The sequence below is a fragment of the Balaenoptera acutorostrata genome, chromosome X, assembly GCF_949987535.1.
Source record: "Balaenoptera acutorostrata chromosome X, mBalAcu1.1, whole genome shotgun sequence".
Lineage (NCBI taxonomy): Eukaryota > Metazoa > Chordata > Mammalia > Artiodactyla > Balaenopteridae > Balaenoptera > Balaenoptera acutorostrata.
In genome coordinates this window covers 36,149,670-36,168,851 of record NC_080085.1, presented here as the reverse complement: position 1 = coordinate 36,168,851, position 19,182 = coordinate 36,149,670, and the positions used below count along the sequence as shown (strand labels likewise).

Here is a 19,182-nt window from a genome sequence, read left to right as displayed (position 1 = left end):
TTGTCTATCTTTCTGTGAATGTGGTTTTTGTTCCTCAGGCTGCAGGATTGTAGTTCTTCTTGCTTCTCTCTTGCTTTTCTTAAGCTGATAGTTAAAAGTGTCCTACGACCCCGTGGCTACTGACCACCTCCATTTCTGTGTTAAAAAAAATGAAGCTCGGGCTTCCCTGGTGGCGCAGTGGTTGAGAATCTGCCTGCTAATGCAGGGGACACGGGTTCGAGCCCTGGTCTGGGAGGATCCCACATGCCGCGGAGCGGCTGGGCCCGTGAGCCACAATTGCTGAGCCTGCGCGTCTGGAGCCTGTGCCCCGCGACGGGAGGGGCCGCGATGGAGGGAGGCCCGCGCACCGCGATGAAGAGCGGTCCCCGCACCGCGATGAGAGTGGCCCCCGCTTGCCGCGACTGGAGAAAGCCCTCGCACGAACCGAAGACCCAACACAGCCAAAAATAAATAAATAAATAAATAAATAAATAAGAAAATCCTTTAAAAAAAAAAAAATGAAGCTCAAAATATCTATTTTGGGGAATTCCCTGGTGGTCCAGTTGTTAGGACTCCACGCTTTCACTGCCGAGGGCCCAGGTTCGATCCCTGGTCAGGGCACTAAGATCCCATAAGCTGCATGGCCTGGCCAAAAAAAAGAAAATCTATTTTTCCAAATGAAAATCCATGCATAATAGCTCTTGTAGTTGCATATTCTAATAGAACCTAATCAGAGACAGGGTGGTAAGAGGTCCCAGCTGGAATTGATTTCCTTTGGGTGATTTATTGATTGTCAAAGCAGAGCCATGGGAAAAGACTTTGAACAATGTCAGGGACTGGGTTCAGATGTAGACCAAGATATCTGAGGAAGAAGCACCAGAGACGAACACTAAGAAGTGACTGCGGGTTCCCTTTGAAGGTATCTACCCCAAAGGAAGAAGAAGTTTAGTACATTGGGAGAGGGTAGTTTGTACAAGTACAGTGAAATGGCTGTTACTTGGGGCTCCCTATGCCCAAGGTACACTGGCTGCTCCACTGTGGTGAGAGAAAGGCTGTTCAGATGTAAAGCCAAAAGGACTGGCCACCTTGGGGACCAAGGGACCTCTGGTATGGGCTTACTCTAAAAGCCCCTAACACAGAGATCACACTACATTTCTTTCAGTGATGCCACATCTTTGCAAAGCTGGGGTTTTGTTTTCTTTAGTTTTTATTGAAGTATAGTTTATTTACAGTATTATATTAGTTTCAGGTGTACAACACAGTGATTGAGTATTTTTACAGATTTTAGTCCATTTAAAGTTATTATAAAATATTTGCTATATTCCGTGTACTGTATAATATATCCTTGTAGCTTATTTATTTGATGCATAATAGTTTGTACCTCTGAATTTCTTACACTTATTTTCCCCTCCCCTGTTCCCTCTCCTCACTGGTACCCACTAGTTTGTTCTCTATATCTGTAAGTCTCTTTCTGTTTTGGTGTATTCATTGGTTTGTTTCATTTTTTAGGTTCCACATATAAGTGATAACATGAAGTATTTTTCTTTTTCTGTCTGACTTATTTCACTTAGCATAATACCCTCCAGTTCCATCCATGTTGTTGCAAATGGCAAAATTTCATTCTTTTTTATGGCTGAGTAATATTCTGGTGTGTGTGTGCACGTGTGTCTATACATACCACATCTTCCTTATCCATTCATCTGTTAATGGACACTTAGGTTGTTTCCATATTGGCTATCATAAATAATGCTGCTATGAACATTGGGGTGCATGCATCTTTTCAAATTAGTGTTTTTGTTTTTTTCAGATATATACCCAGGAGTGGAATTGCTGAGTCATATGGTAGTTCTATTTTTAGTTTTTTTGAGGAACGTCCATACTGTTTTCCACAGTGGCTGCACCAATTTACATTCCAACCAACAGTGTACAAAGGTTCCGTTTTCCCACATCCTCACCAACATTTGTTACTTCTTGTCTTTTTGATGGTAGCCATTCTGATAGGTGGGAGGTGATATCTCATTGTTGTTTTGATTTTCATTTTTCTGATGGTTATTGATGTTGAGCATGTTTTCATGTGCCCATTGGCCATCTGTATGTCTTCTTTGGAAAAATGTCTCTTCAGGTCTTCGCCCATTTTTTAATTGGCTTTTTTTTTTTGATGTTGAGATATGAGCTGTTTATATATTTTGGATTTTAACCCCTTATTGGTCATATCATTTGCAAATATTTTCTCCCATTCAGTAGGCTGTCTTTTTGTTTTGTCAATGGTTTCCCTTTCTGTGCAAAAGCTTTTAAGTTTAATGAGGTTCCAGTTGTTCATTTTTGCTTTTGTTTCCTTTGCCTTAGGAGATCCAAAAAAATGTTGCTATGATTTATGTCAAAGGGTGTTCTGCCTGTCTTCTAGGAGTTATATGATTTCTGGTCTAATCCATTTTGAGTTTATCTTTGTATATAGTGTGAGAAAATGTTCTAATTTTATTCTTTTACATGTAGCTGTCCGGTTTTCCCAGCGCCACTTATTGAAGAGACTGTCTTTTCTCCATTGTATAGTCTTGCCTCCTTTGTCATAGATTAATTGACAATAAGTGTGTGGATTTATTTCTGGGCTATCTATTCTGTTCCATTGATCTGTGTGTCTGTTTTTGTGCCAGTACCATGCTGTTTTGATTAATATAGCTTTGTAGTATAGTCTGAAGTCAGGGATGGTGATAACTCCAGCTTTGTTCTTTGTTCTCACGATTGCTTTGGCTATTTGGGGACTTTTGCAGTTCCATATAAATTTTAGATTTATTTCCCCTCTTTCATTTCTTAGATTGTTTATTTGGGTCCTCTTTCTTTTTTTCTTAATGAGTTTGGATAAAGGCTTGTCAATTTTGTTTATCTTTTCAAATAACCTGCTCTTGGTTGCATTGATCTCTTTTTTTTTTTGGTGTCTATTTTATTTATTTCCTCTCTGATCTTTATTATTTCCTTCCTTCTGCTGACTTTAGGTATCGCTTGTTCTTATTTTTCTAATTCTTTTAGGCGATAGGTTAGGTTGTTTATTTGAGGTTTTTCTTGTTTCTCAAGAAAGGCCTGTATCGCTATGAACTTCCCTCTGAGAACTGCTTTTGCTGCATCCCACAGACTTTGTAAAGTTGTGTTTTCATCTTTGTTTGTCTTGAGGTATTTTCTGACTTCTTTGATTTCATCATTGACCCATTGGTTTTTTATTAGCATGTTGTTTAGTCTTCACGTGTTCGTTCTTTTCCCATTTTTCTTTCTGTAGTTGATTTCTGGTTTCATACTTTTGTGATCAGAGAAGATGCTTGAAATAATTTCTGGTCTCTTAAATTTGTTGAGGCTTGTTTTGTGACCTAGTATGTGGTCTATCCTAGAGAATGTTCCATGTGTGCTTAAAAAGAATGTGTATTATGTGTTTTCTTTTCTTTTCTTTTACTCCCAGATGTAGTGTCCTGTAGATATCAATTAAGTCCAACTGGTCTATTTTGTCATTTAGGACCTCTGTTGCCTTATTGATTTTCTGTCTGGATGATCTGTTCATTGATGTCACTGGGGTGTTAAAAATCTCCTGCTATTATTGTGTTATTGTCAATTTCTCCCTTTATGTCAGTCAGTGTTTGCTGTATATATTTAGGTGCTCCTATATTGGATGCATATGTTAACAAGTATAATATCCTCTTCTTGTATTGATCAGTTTATCATGATATAATACATTTCATCTTTTATTATAGACTTTGTTTTAAAATCTGCTTTGTCCAATGTGAGTATTGCTACCCCAGCTTCCTTATCATTTCCATTTGCATGAAATGTCTTTTTCCATGCCCTTACTTTCAGTCTCTGTGTGTCTTTAGCTCTGAAGTATGTCTCTTGTAAGCAGAATATAGATGAATCTTGTTTTTTCATCCAATCAGCCGCCCTATGTCTTTTTAAAAATTGTATTTTATTGAAGTATAGTTGATTTACAATGTTGTATTAATTTCTACTGTACAGCAAAGTGATACAGTTATGCATCTATATATATATATATACATACATTCTTTTTCATATTTTTTTCTATTATGGTTTATCACAGGATACTGAATATAGTTCCCTGTGCTATACAGTAGGACCTTGTTGTTTATCCATTTTATATATCATAGTTTGCATCTACTAATCCCAAACTCCCAACCCATCCCTCCCCTACCTGTCCTCCCCCTTGGCAACCACAAGTCTGTTCTCTATGTCTGTGAGTCTCTTTCTGTTTTGTAGATAACTTCATTTGTGTCATATTTTAGATTCCACATATAGGTGTTATCATATGGCATTTCCTATGTCTTTTGATTGAAGAAGTTAGTCCATTGACATTTAAAGTGATTATTGATATGTATGTACTTATTGCCATTTTGTTACTTGTTTTCTGGTTATTTTTATAGTTGTTCTATGCTCTTTTCTTCTCCTTTAATTTCTTCCCTTGCAGTTTGGTGATTTTTTTTTAGTGGTATGCTTGTGTTCTTTTCTCTCTCATTTTTGTGTATCTATTGAAGGTTTTTGACTTGTGGTTAACATGGGTTTCATTTTTGTTGACCTATAACTATATCTCCTTGTTTTAAATAGTCATTTAAGTTCAAACACATTCTAAAAGATCTATATTTTTTACTCCCCTCACCCACGTTTTGTGTTTTTGATGTCATATTTTACATCTTCATGCTTATCCTTTTACTGTTTATTGTAATTATTGTAATTTTTTTCAATCTTCATACTAATGTATTTAAAAGAGGTTGATCCACAACCTTTACGGTATATTTGCCTTTATTAGTGGGATATTTCCTTTTCTGTACATTCTTACTTCTTGCTGTAGCCTTTTCTTTTCTAATTACAGAAAACCTTTTAACACTTCTTTTGAGTCAGTTTAATATTGATGAACTCTTTTAGTTTTTGCTTGTCTGAAGAGTTCTTTATTTCTCCTTCAATTTTGAATGATAACCTTGCTGGGTGGAGTATCCTCGGTTGTAGGTCTTTCCCTTTCAGCACTTTAAATATATCATGCCACTCTGTTTTGTCCTGCAAAGTTTCTACAGAAAAGTCTGCTGATAGCCTTATGGGAGTTCCCTTGTATGTGACTCTTCTTCTCTTGGTGCCTTTAGAATTCTGTCTTTATCTTTAACTTTTGCCATTTTAATTATGATATGTCTTGCTGTGGGGCTCTTTGGGTTCATCTTGTTTGGGATTCTCTGTGCTTTTTGTACCTGGATATCTGTTTCCTTCTTCAGGTTCAGGAAGTTTTCAGCCATAATTTCATCAACTACATTTTCAACCCCTTTCTCTCTACTCCTCTGGGACCGCTATAATGTGAATGTTAGAACACTTGATGTTGTTTCAGACATCCTTTAATCTGTTCTCATTTTTTTAAATTTGTTTTTCTTTTTGCTGTTCTGATTGAGTGATTTCCATTATTCTATCTTCCAGATCACTTATGCATTCTTCTGTATCACTTAGTCTGCTGTTAATACCTCTAGTGTGTTTTTCATTTCAGTTATTGTATTCTTCAGCTCTAACTGGTTCTTTTGGTGTATTTTCTAGTTCCTTGTTAAAATTCTCACTGTGTTCATCTATTCTTTTCCCAAGTTCAGTTAGCATTCATATTATTAATGCTTTGAACTCTTTATCCAGTAAATTATTTATCTGTTTCATTAGTTACTTTTTCAGGGTTTTTTTTTAAATTTTGTTTTTTCATTTGAAACAAATTCTTCTGTCTTCTCATTTTTTTTAACTTTCTCTGTATCTATGAAATTAGGTGAAACAGTTACGTATACTGGTCTTGAAGGGGTGTTCTTGTGTGGGAGCATCCCTTTGCAGTCTGCGTGTGCCCGGTTGCTTTGGTGGGAGAGCTGGATCTGACATGAGCATGGGTCACACCTTCCCCCAGGGTGTGCTGGCAGCTATCACCTTGGTGGGAGGTGGGGTAGATATGGAAGCACACTAGCCAGGAACAGGTGTGAGCTGGGGCTTCTTCTATGCTCAGTGTCCATCCCACCCTATTGGGGGTGGGGTCAGGTTCCAAGGTGCTGGAGAAGAAGCCTTGAGGGTCGGGTCCAAACTGGTTTCTTTCCCTCCATGTGTGCAGTCTCCCCTCTGCCAGCAATAGCACTTTTGCCCCAGAGGGGAGCAGCACTGAAACAAGAGGGGCTGGAGTGGGCACCAGGTGTGGGCCGGGGTGCATGCTGGGACGGTCCTGGCATGCCAGTCATAGTTTGAGACAACTCCTAATCCACCACCTCTGCAAGTGCCAGTGTTACCCAAAAATTGGGTTCACCTCTTGGTGGGTGTCAAGCCAAAAGGCCAACCAAGCCAAAGATCAGGAGGATGAAGGACTTGTTATTACTTGTAGCAAGTAAGGAGAGCACCAGGGATCTTTCCCAAAGCAGTATCTCCCCAAACAGCAAAATTGGGGAAGTTTTAAGCTAAGCGTACATGCATATTCATGAAAGGGCTTGGGTGGTCGACAGAGTCCAAGCTTTAGTTGATTGAAGTCACAAGGGTCAGAAAAGGTCAACATCATTATCCATTAGGTTCCAGTTGATCTGGTGCTTGAGTGCTTCAGGCTAATATTTGCCACTGAAACAGAACTGGGAGTCTTTACAACTGATATATTATCTTTGCTATTGTTAATTCTCTTAGCCTGATAATAGGCAATGTTTCTGCATTCTTTTTTCCCCTTAAAAATTAAGCCTTAAACAACCAGGCAAACTTTCTACATAGATTAGGATGAAGTGGGGTTGCCCATAGGATCCTGAAATATAAGAATGGGATTTGCAGTTGTTATTTATTCTTCCTGGGTACAAACATGTAGGTACCTCCATAGAAAGATACAGTAATGTTTGGCAGATCTTGCTTTAAAACACTGATCACAAATATTAAAAAAATCTCTTTTTCATAGGAAGGAAAAGCAATTCCTTGGGAGGTACCAGAAAGTCAAGCTTCCATGGGGGTTTTCAAAACAACCCCCCCCCCCCAGAATACTTACTTTTGTACATCTAAAACTTGATACAAAATATAGAATAAGATTTTCACTTTTGTCCTGCATTAAATAAGTCACATGTTGGCAGCTGCACTAAATTATAACTAATATGTAACGAATATATATGAGTGGGGAGAAACATGTTAACATCAGAGAATTATCCATAACCTAACCCACTTCCCTGTCCAATAAGAAGCTAGGTTCCAGGCTTGAGTAATTGGTGAAGGGGACAAGTTAGAAGTACTTGAATAAGCTTAATTGATTTATACCAAAAAGGGCAGAGGGTACTAGCAGAAGAGATATGAGTAGAGTTGGAAGGTGTTAAAAGAGGCAGAAAAAGACAAAAGCAACCTCTAAATGAGTTTGAGAGAGGATGGAGGATTTTGGAGGGAGACCCTTTGGGGTCTCTGTCATGTATGTGTGATGTTGAGGTTGGGGGATGGAAAGAGAAGGAGAAATGAGGAAAAATATTTTTTAAAGTTTTCCCATGTAGAATAAAGAAAGAGCCCCCAAATAAATCCATGCACCTATGGTCCCCTGATCTTCAACAAGGGTGCCAAGAACACACAATGGTAAAAGGATAATCTCTTAATAAATGGTTCTGTGAAAACTGGATATCCACATGCAGAAGAAAGAAATTGGACACTTATCTCACACCATATACAAAAATTGACTCAAAATGGATTAAGACCTGAAACCATAAGACTACTAGGAGAAAGCATAGTGAAAAAGCTTCTACACATTGGTCTGGGCTATGAGTTTTTGGTTATGACACTGGAAACACAGGCAACAAAAGCAAAAATAGACAAGTGGGATTATATCAGACTAAAAAGCTTCTTCAAAGCAAAGGAAACAATGAACAGAGTGAAAAGGCAACCTATAGATTGGGAGAAAATATTTGCAAGCCATATCTTTGATAAGAAGTTAATATTCAAAATATATAAGGAACTCACACAACTCAATAACAAAACAAAAACAACACCCCAATTTAAAAATGGGCAAAGGACATGAACAGACATTTCTCAAAAGAAGACAGGCAAATGGTCAACAGTACACTAAAAGGTGCTCAGCATCACTAATCACCAGGGAAATGCAAATCAGAATGATAGTAAGGTATCACCTCACACCTATTAGGATGGCAATTATCAAAAAACCCCCAAAGATAGGAAGTGTTGGCAATAATGTGAAGAAGAGGGAACCCTTGTGCACTGTTGGTGGAAATGTAAATTAGTATAGCCATTATGGAAAACAGTATGGAGGTTTCTCAAAAAATTAAATAAAGAACTATTTTATGGTTCAGCAAGCCCACTTTTGGGTATAAATGGAAAGGAAATGAAATCAGTTATCTTGAAGCAATATCTGTACCCCCCCATGTTCATTGCCGCATTATTCACAATAGCCAAGACATGAAAACAACCTATGTCAATCAATGGATGAATGGATAAAGAAGATGTGTGTGTGTGTGTGTGTGTGTGTGTGTATGTGTATAAAATATGGAATATTATTCACTTTTTAAAAAGAAGGAAATCCTGCCATTTGTATCAACATGGATGAACCTGGAGGACATTATGCTGAGTGAAATATTCCAGACACAGGAAGACAAATACTGCATGATCTCACTTACATGAGGAATCTAAAATAGTTGAATTCATAGAAGCAGGAAGTAGAATGGTGATTGCCAGGGGCTGTATGGAGAGGGCCATGGGGAGATGTTGGTCAAGGGGTACAAAGTTTCAGGATGAATAAGTTCTGATGATCTAATGTACAGCAATGTGAATTATAGACAACAATACCATATTGTATACTTGAAATTTGCTAAGAGGGTAGATCTTAAGTTTTCTCAACACACACAGACACACACAAAGAAGAAAGGTAATTATGGGAGGTGATAGATATGATCATTAACTTGATCGTGGTTATTATTTTATAATGTATATGTATGTCAAAACATCAAATCAGGCACCTAAAATATACAATTTTTTGTCAGTTATACCTCAATAAAGATGGGGAGAAAGTTTTCTTATGTAATAGGAATAGAACCCCTCTTGGAATTTTAAAAATTATTTTATTAAACAATTAAATTGCTTTTGAAATTGTTTCTTGAATGTTGAACTGACATTTCTTTGAAAAGAGCACTGTGTTAAGACTGGAACATGGTATAGCTCAGCTCTATGTGTGTTATATATACAACCACTATTTATTTTAAAATAATTTATGAAAGCTCCTACTTTGCTCAGTTCTAGGGGGAGTGGGAAGTATTGCATAGTTGTTAATAGCTTGTGTCACACAGAAACCCTGAGAATTAAAGAAATCCCCTTATAAACCTATGCTTTATGCCAAGACTCATTCAGATGATAAATTCAACTACCAGAAATCCAGTGATTTTCTCTAATTGAAGCACTCTGTGGTTCCTTTTTCTTTCTTCATTCATCTTTTCTCCCCCCTCCTCAAATAAAATCTGAACATAGTTGTAAGTACAAATGAGGTTGAGAACTTAGGCAGAAAATTTTATTATAAATATAAATTTGGAGCTTAAAATCTACATTAAATGATGCAAATCACTTTCTAGATTATATGTGGAAAATACATATTACCGTGTCGATGAGGGCATGTTCAGTATAGCTTTTTGGGATTTCTCTGAGCTTCAATTTTGACATTACTAGGTGTCATGTACTTAGATTATCTTACACAAATAAAAATCATTACTGGAATTATTACCTACCTTCTAAAATATTCTTACTTTTTTTACATTCTTGTCTCATTCATCCTTACAGAGTCCATCTGAAATTATCGTTTTCAATGATATTTCTTTTTTTATAACCATTTTTAAATTGAAGTATAGTTAATTCACAATGTTATGTTAGTTTCAGGTATACAGCAAAATGATTCAGTCATACATATATATATTCTTTTTCAGATTCTTTCCATTATAGGTTATTATAAGATATTGAGTATAGTTCCCTGTGCTATACAGTAAGTACTTGTTGTTTACCTCTTTTATATATAGTAGTGTGCATATGTTAATCCCAAACTCCTAATTTATCTCTCCCCCCACCCCCTGCTATCCCCTTTGGTAATCATAAGTTTTTTTTTCTCTGTCTGTGAGTCTATTTCTGTTTTGTAAATAAGTTCATTTGTATCATTTTTTTAAGATTCCACATATAAGTGATATCATATGATGTTTGTCATTCTCTGTCTGACTTACTTCACTTAGTATGATAATCTCTAGGTCCATCCATGTTGCTGCAAATGGCATTATTTCATCCTATTTTATGGCCGAGTAATATTCCATTGTATATATGTACCACATATTTTTTATCCATTCATCTGTCAATGGGCCCTTAGGTTGCTTCCATGTCCTGGCTATTGTAAATAGTGCTGCTAGGAACATCGGGGTGCATGTACCTTTTCAAATTAGAGTTTTCTCCAGATATATGCCCAAGAGTGGGATTGCATGATCATATGGTAACTCTATTTTTAGTTTTTTAAGGAACCTCCAGACCGTTTTCCTTAGTGGTCGCACCAATTTACATTCCCATGAACAGTGCAGGAGGGTGTCCTTTTCTCCATACCCTCTCTAGGATTTATTGTATGTAGACTTTTTAATGATGGCCATTCTGATTGGTATGAGGGCAATGGTATTTCTTTTCTGTTTAAAATATCTGTGGCTAATACTTCAATAGTAATAAGCACACCTAGGTTCCCAGATCTTCTTCTGTAGAAATTATATCCCATTAAAAAGAACCAGGGCTCTTTGGAGAAGTGGATGACTCTAGGCTGGAATAGGTGAGTTATAAGAGTGACTTGGAATATCTTGTGCTAGGAAATATGGAAGCAGTACTCAAAAACTGATGAGGTCATATAAAAGGAAGACAGAAGCTAGCTTGAAAGGGCTCCCACTTGCTAAACATGCGACAATTTGTGTATCAAAATGAATAACGACTAAAATTGATGATAACACATTGAATTAAAAAAGAATTCATGCCAACACTACTCATCAAAAATATTAAGGATGAGGGGGGGCGGGTAAAGGGAAAGTTGTTCAGAGAAGAATGCCAGCTGATACATGTAGGATTGTTAGAATTAGAAAACTAACATTTTGCAATCACTACTGTAGTAATTGATTCAGGCAAGAATCATCAGTAGATGTTAAATCATTGAGTGAAACATTGTTAGGGAAGGATATAGTCACACAGTCTCAAAGTACCACTAGTTGCAATTATTAATTACAAAGAGAAAAAACAGATACTTTTGTAAATGGTCTGGTGGATACCACTTGAACCAAATGAGCAAAGGTAATGTCACCAAAATGGGAAAAATTGACATCAGGCATTCTGTGATGTGATGCGTTGAGGACACACATCATGCATGCCGTATTCCTGTTTTTAAAAAAAAAAGATTCTCACAGAATACTAAGGTCATGTGAAACCTCTAAACACATCCATCTCACTTCCTTCTGAGAGAATTATTCGTAAATCTGGATAATTAGGTTCACTCCTAATGCATTCGTAGACGAGTGATTGTAATATTTTACTACCACCAGGAAAAGTATTAACAATGATACTATGGCACACTATTGACTGTAAGATGTATTTCTTAATAAACCATGGGTTTTTGTTTAAAAAAAGATTCTAATCATAAGGAAATGATCAGAACAAACCAAATTCAGGAACATTATGCAAAAGAGCTGACCTGGACTCTTCAAAAATGTCAATGTCATGAAAGATAAAAAAGTTCAGGAAATATCTTTAAAAGAAGGTAAAGAGACATGGCAACTAAATACAATGTGTGATCTTTAATGGGATCGTGGATATTAAAAATGCAGTGTAGGGCTTCCCTGGTGGTGCAGTGGTTGAGAGTCTGCCTGCCAATGCAGGGGACATGGGTTCGAGTCCTGGTCTGGGAAGATCCCACATGCTGCGGAGCAACTGGGCCCGTGAGCCACAACTACTGAGCCTGCACATCTGGAGCCTGTGCTCCGCAACAAGAGAGGCCGCGATAGTGAGAGACCCGCACACTGCGATGAAGAGTGGCCCCCACTCGCCGCAACTAGGGAAAGCCCTCGCACAGGGACGAAGACCCAGCGCAGCCAAGAATAAATAAATAAATAAATAAAATTTTAAAATGCAGTATAAAGGACATTATTGTTACTGGGACAATTGAAGAAATAGGAATGCAGAATACATATTAGATAACAGGCATATCAATGTTAGATTTCCTGAGTGTGATAGTTTTCCTAAGTGTGATAATTGTATTATAGTTATATAGAAGAATGTAATATTTCTTAAGAAAAATATGCTTGAAGTATGTATGAGTGAAATGTCAAGATGTCTGAAACTTATGTTTAAATCTCTCGGATCATTCACAAAAAAAGAGAGAGTGTGCGTGTGTGTGTGTGTGTGTGTGTGAACATTTACACAAAAACACACTTAAATAGAAAACAAGTATGGCAAAATGTTAACAACCGGTGAATATAAGTGGAGGGTATGTGGGTATTCACTGTACTATCTTTACAACTTTTCTGTAAGATTAAAAATTTTCAAAATAAAAAAAGCTGGAAAAAGAAAATATCATGTAAAAAATAAAATTAAAAAAATATGCTGAGCCAAGGATAAAATGCAAGAGACAAAATTGTGATGGGGAAGTTACAAGTATAGTGAGGACAAAAAGTCTGAATCTATGACTTCTTATGGTTCTATTCCTACGAGTCCACCCTACTGCCTCTGAATATTCTATCGTATGCCACATAGTCTTCAAATTAGGAACCAAACACACTCCCATGATGTTAGGATCATAAACGCTTGACCTTGTGTCACAAGAAAACGTCGTATGAGAAGTTCATTCTATGGCTTAAACTGCTTCCTGTCCTCTTTCCTAGAGACATGGTCTCCAGGACCTTCTTGTTTGAAGGGCTAACAGATTTTCTTTTCTTTGGCTTTAGGTTTGTCATAGGGATAACATAGTCCCCACAGTCTGGAAGGAGAGCCAGGTGCCAGCAATTCCAGGCAATTTAAAATGCATTTTTGAAAGTCAGAGAAAATTTATCTAGTTTGCAAGGCTTCCTTCCTCTAATGTTTACGTGAACCTTTTCTGGGCATATTCTGAATCTGACTCTTCTCTCTTCCCTCATGGTTTTCCCCTGTCCTGGTGACCTGGAAGATCACCACTGTTGATTCTTTATGTGTGTCACCCATGAGCATGTGTGTGTATTCCCTCTTCCTTCCTTTGCTTATTATTTATTAATCCATGATAATTACTTATTTATGTAGGTCACTCTATTTTAAATGATAATTTCACAAATGTTTAAGCAGATGAGCATTTGTGCTCCAAAGGGCAGGAGAGATGAACAAGAGACATAAAATGTACCACAGAGAGCTGGATTAGGAAATAAACATAGACTCGGAATCTCTTCTTCTACCTCTATTGTCATCTGCCTTTTATCATTTTAGGAATTGTCCTGATCTCCTGTTTTTAAAGGCCCTTTACTATTTTAAATATCCTCGTGATTGTTTTGGATTCCACTACCTTGAAAGTGAAGCAAGGTTTGTTTGCTGTTTTCAAGCAGGATCCACGATGGCTATAGAACACGGCTAACCTGACCAAACTGGAGACTGGAGTCTGAGAGTTATGGATCCAGACTAAACCAGGCCCCTGATTGGTCAATAAATTTTTACTGAGCACCTACTATTAGTCAGGCACAATGTTTGGAAGTGGAGGGAAAGACTGGCTGAGACACAACCCTAACTTAGTGGTCCACAGTATTCCACGTCAGGCTCACACTGGTCTCATCTGAAGAAGAGTATGGGGGAGAAGATGGTGCTTACCACGTGGATATGAGTGCATCATTAAGGAATTGTGTTCATCTGCTAGTAACAGACTCTCAATAAAGAATGGCTGAAATAAATTGGGAGTTTATTTTTCTCTTTTGCAGGTAGAGGTAGGCAATGTAGTAGTGGCCTGACAAGCCCATGAAGTCATCCAAGTTCCAGGTTTTGCCTATCTTGTTGCTTTGCCCTTCTTAGCATACAACTTCCACCCGAAAGTTTGCCTCATGGTTGCAAGATGGCCACTGCAACTCTAGCCATTGTGTCTGCATTCCAGGCTGGAAGAGAGAGGAAAGAGAAAAGGGGCAAAAGACCACTTTCCAGGTGAGTCAACTTCCTTTTAAAAGAGATTGCCCAGAATCCCCACCCAAAACTTCTGCTTACATCTTATTAGCCAGAACTTAGTCACTTCCCAGTTGTATCTGTAAGGAAAAATCTCAACCAAAAAAAAAAAAAAAATCAGAGTTCTGTGAGTAATTACTCATTTGAAAGTACAAGCCCAGATACTTATTATGTTGGCTTGTCTTTTCAACTGGGCTCTAGTACTTTTAAAGTTAACTTTGCTGGTTCCTTTTCATCACACAATTATCTAAATTTTTTTCTCATAAGAGTACAAGTTAAGAAATTCACTTTAAATATAAAAACGTAAGTAGATTAAATGTAAAATAATGGAAAAAGAGATATCATGCTAACACGAATCAAAAGAAAGCTTGAGCAGCTAGATTAATATCAGACAAAGTAGATTTCAGAGCAGAGAATACTATCAGGGAAAAAGAAGATCATTTCATACTGATAAAGGGGTCAATTCATTAGGAGGACATAATCCAAAACATTCATATACCTTATAACAGAGTTTCAAAATATATGAGGCAAAGTCTGAGAGAACTGAACAGAAAAGTAGACAAATCCACAATTATAGTTTACTTCAATACCCCCTCTAAATAATTGATAGAGCAAGCAGAAAGAAAAGCTGTAAAGTTATAGAAGACTTGAACGAACAACACAATCAACCAATTTGACCTAAGTAACATTTATAAAACATTCCATCTAACAACAGCAGAACACATATTCTTCTCAACTGTGTATGGAACATTTACCAAGATAGACCACACTGGGAGCTATAAAATCAGTCTCAGTAAATTTAAAAGGACCTAAGTCATATAGAATACATTCTCTAAGCACAATGGAATTTAAATTAAAAATCAACAACAAAAATATCTGAAAAAATCCATAAACACTTGAAAGCTAAATAACACACATCTAAATAACCCATGGGTCAAAGAAGAAATCAGAAGGAAAATTAGGAAGTATTTTGAATTGAATGAAAATGAAAACATAACATATCACAATTGTGGGATGCCACTTAAACAGTACCTAGGGCACATTTTATAGCACTAAATACTTATGTTGGAAAATAAGAAAGGTCTCAAATCAATTACATTAACTTCTACCTTAAGAAACTAGAAAAAGAAGAGCAAATTAAACCCAAACTAAGCAGAAGAAGGAAAATAATAAATATCGGAGCAGAAATCAGTGAAATAGACAACAGAAAAATGACAGAGAAAACAAATGAAACCCAAAGCTGCTACTTTGAGAGCAATAAAATTGATTTTCTTGAGTTCACTGAAGAAAAAACAGAAAACTGAAAAAGTACTATATTAAATAAATTGAATTTTCAGTTTAAAACCTTCCTACAAAGAAAATACCAGGCCTAGATGTCATCACTGGTGAATTCTATGAAACATTTAAGGAAGAATTAATACGAATTCTTTGCAACTCTTACAAAAAAACTGAAGAGAAAGAAATACTTCCCAATTCATTCTATAAGTCTGGCACTACCTTGATACCAAAACCTAATAAGGACATTACAAGAAGGGAAAATTAAAGATCATATCCCTCACGAACATAGATGCAAAAATTCTAAACAAAATTTTAGCAAATTGAATCCAACAGTATATTAAAGTATAATGTGTCATGACCAAGTGGGGTTTGTCCCAGGAATGGAAGTTTGGATCAATATACAAAAATCAATTATATGTTTATGTACTATTAACAGTCAGAAATTAAAAATTTAAAATACCATTTAGAGTAGCATCAAAAAATAGTAAAAACTTAGCAGTAAATCTAACAAAATTGTGGAAAATCTGTATACTAAAAACTACAAAGCATTGCTGAAATTAAATAAGACCTAAATAAATGGAGAGATATATTATATTCATGTGTCATAAGGCTTATTATGTCAATTCTCCCCAAATTAATCTGTAGATTAAATGCAATCCCAGTCAAAATTTCAGCAGGCTTTTTGGTAGAAGCTGACAAGATGGTCCTAAATTTCATAGAAATGCAAAGGACCTAGAATAGCCAAAATAACTTTGAAAAAGAGGAACAAAATTAAAAGATAAAACTAATTGATTTCAAAGTCTTATTATAAAGCTACAGTAATCAAGACACTGTGGGACTGACGTCATGATAGGTGGGTGATTAGATCAATGGAATGGAGTAGAGTCCAGAAATAAACATACACATATATGGACAACTGATTTTTGACAAAGGTACAAAAACAATTCAGTGGAGAAGGGATAGCCTTTTCAACAAATTGTGCTGGAACAACTGGCTATCCACATGCAAAATAAAAATGTATTTGAATCCATACCTCACAGCAAAAATGGATTCAAAAGAGATCAATGACCTAAATGTAAAAATTCTATAACGTCTAGAAGAAAACAGAAAACTGTGGTCTTGAGTTAAGCAAAAATTTCCTTGAAATAGCACCAAAAGCTCAATCCATGAAAAAAAAACTGATAAATTGGATTTCATCAAAATGTAAAATTTTTCGTCTTTAAAAGATACTGTTAAGAGAATGAAAAGATAAGCAACATACTGGGAGAAAATATTTGTAAATCATATATGTGATAAAGGGTTTGTATTGAGAATATGTAAAGAACCCTCAAAGCTCAATAATAAGAAAACAAACAACCCGGGCTTCCCTGGTGGCGCAGTGGTTGAGAATCTGCCTGCTAATGCAGGCGGCACAGGTTCGAGCCCTGGTCTGGGAAGATCCCACATGCCGCGGAGCAACTGGGCCCGTGAGCCACAACTACTGAGCCTGCACGTCTGGAGCCTGTGCTCCGCAACAAGAGAGGCCGCGATAGTGAGAGGCCCACGCACCGCGATGAAGAGTGGCCCCCGCTTGCCACAACTACAGAAAGCCCTTGCACAGAAACGAAGACCCAACACAGCCAAAAATAAATAAAACAAAAAACAAAAAACAAATGTGGGGTTTAAAAAAAAAAAAAAAAAGAAAACAAACAACCCAAAAAATAAAAGTGAGCAAAATATTTGTATAGATGCTTCACCAAAGAAGGTATATGGATGGCAAATAAGCACATGAAAAAATGTTCAAAATCACTAGTTATTTGGGAGATGGAAATTAAAACCACAATTAAGGGAATTCCCTGGTAGTCCAGTGGTTAGGGCTCTGTGCTCTTACTGCCGAGGACCCAGGTTTGATCCCTGGTTGGGGAACTAAGCTCCCTCAAGCCACACTGCATGGCATAAATAAATAAACGAATGAATGAATGAATAAATAAATAACATTTGATTAACAGATTTGATCTATTGGTCATATATGCAATCCCAAACCAATAATAAGATAATAAATACTTCTTACCAGACCAAAAAAGAAAAACAACCACAATGAAATACTATCTCACACCTTTTAAAATGGCTAAAATGAAGACCGTGCCAAGAGTTGATATGGGTGTGAAAGAACTGTAATTTGTATACACTGCTGACTGGACTCTAAAATGTACAAATGTACAACCACTTTGGAAGACAACTGGAAGTTGCTCAAGAGGTTGTATATACACCTACCATGTGATCCAGCTATTCCACTTCTAGGTATTTATCTAGGAGAAATGAAAGCATATGTCAATACAAGGACTTGTCCATGAATTTTCATAACAGCTTTATTTAATAGCCAAGAACTTGAAACAATCACCCAACTAGCCATCAATAGGTGAATGAATAAATAAATGGTACATCCATACAATGGAATACTACTCACCATTCAAAAGGAATAAACTATTGACACACACAATGACGCAGATGAATCACAAAAATAATGATTCTAAGTGAAATAACCCAGACCAAAAAACGTACACAGTAGTATAATTCCGCTTATATATAATTCTAGAAAATGCAAACTAATGAATAGTGTCAGAAAACAGATTAGTGGTTGCCTGGCGGATGGTGGCAGTTGGTGAGGAGCAAGAAGAAGGGGGATGAGGAAACTTTTTGGGGTGATGAACATGTTCATTATCCTATGAAGGTGATATTTTAATAGATACATATACGTCAAAAGTTATCAAACTGTATACTTTAAGTATATGCAGTTTCTCATATATCAGTTACATCTCCATAAAGGTGTTAGAAAACAGATATTTCGACGACTGGTCAATGTTCATTGCATGGTTGTACTTAGCCATGTTCTCTTCAATTATCTCTAAACTTTTAGTATTATCTTTGTTCAAAATCTTTTTTTAAAGTTTAGTGTATATATTTTATTGAAATGGTTATTCTCTAAATATCCACATCATTCCATCTGTACCTTCTTCCTACAAACATTTTCTCTTCTACCATTCAATTTTTTTTTGCTCTTTTTAAATTGAAGTATAGTTGAATTACAATGTTGTGTTAATTACTGCTGTACAGCAAAGTGACTCAGTTATACATATATATACATTCTTTTTCACATTGTTTTCCATTATGGTTTATCACAGGATATTGAATATAGTTCCCTGTGCTATACAGTAGGACCTTGTTGTTTATCTGTTCTATATATACCAGTTTGCATCTGCTAATCCCAAACTCCCAATCCATCCCTCTTCCATCCCCCCATAAATCTTTGAATGTATTTTAAGTTATTTTCTTAGGATTATTAATTTCTCAAAGTGGAATTACTGGGTAAAAGATTCTTAGGGTTTAAAAGAAACTCTTGATATACATTGACAACTTGCTTTCCATAAAGCTTATGTCAATCTACACTCCTATGAGCGCTCAATGATAGGCTTTGGTCATTTTAAAGAAATTTATGTTCAGAACTCATTGAACACTTTATAAAGTCAAAATAGCTTTCTGAGCAACCTTTACTATTGCCCTTCTCTAAAATTGTCTGAAACTACTTACTTTTTGCTCAGTTATCTTCAATTTTTGCTTGTTGCTATGCTCTGTCATTGCTTGATTTCACAAACATTCTTTTTCAAAAAAAAGTTTTTATAACAGCTTTGTTGAAATGCTGTTCACATACCATACAGTTCATTTAAGGTGTACAATTCAATGTTTTTTAGTAATGTTAACAAAGTTCTGCAACTATCGCCA

The 19,182-nt window shown here is 36.4% G+C and overlaps 1 non-coding gene across 1 annotated transcript; it reads left to right on the top strand.

Annotated features, from left to right (window-relative positions):
• The first annotated feature begins 17,255 nt into the window (after nt 1–17,255).
• TRNAK-CUU (transfer RNA lysine (anticodon CUU)) lies at nt 17,256–17,328 on the top strand. The gene has a single exon. It is a non-coding gene; the product is annotated as a tRNA-Lys (tRNA).
• The last annotated feature ends 1,854 nt before the right edge of the window (nt 17,329–19,182 follow it).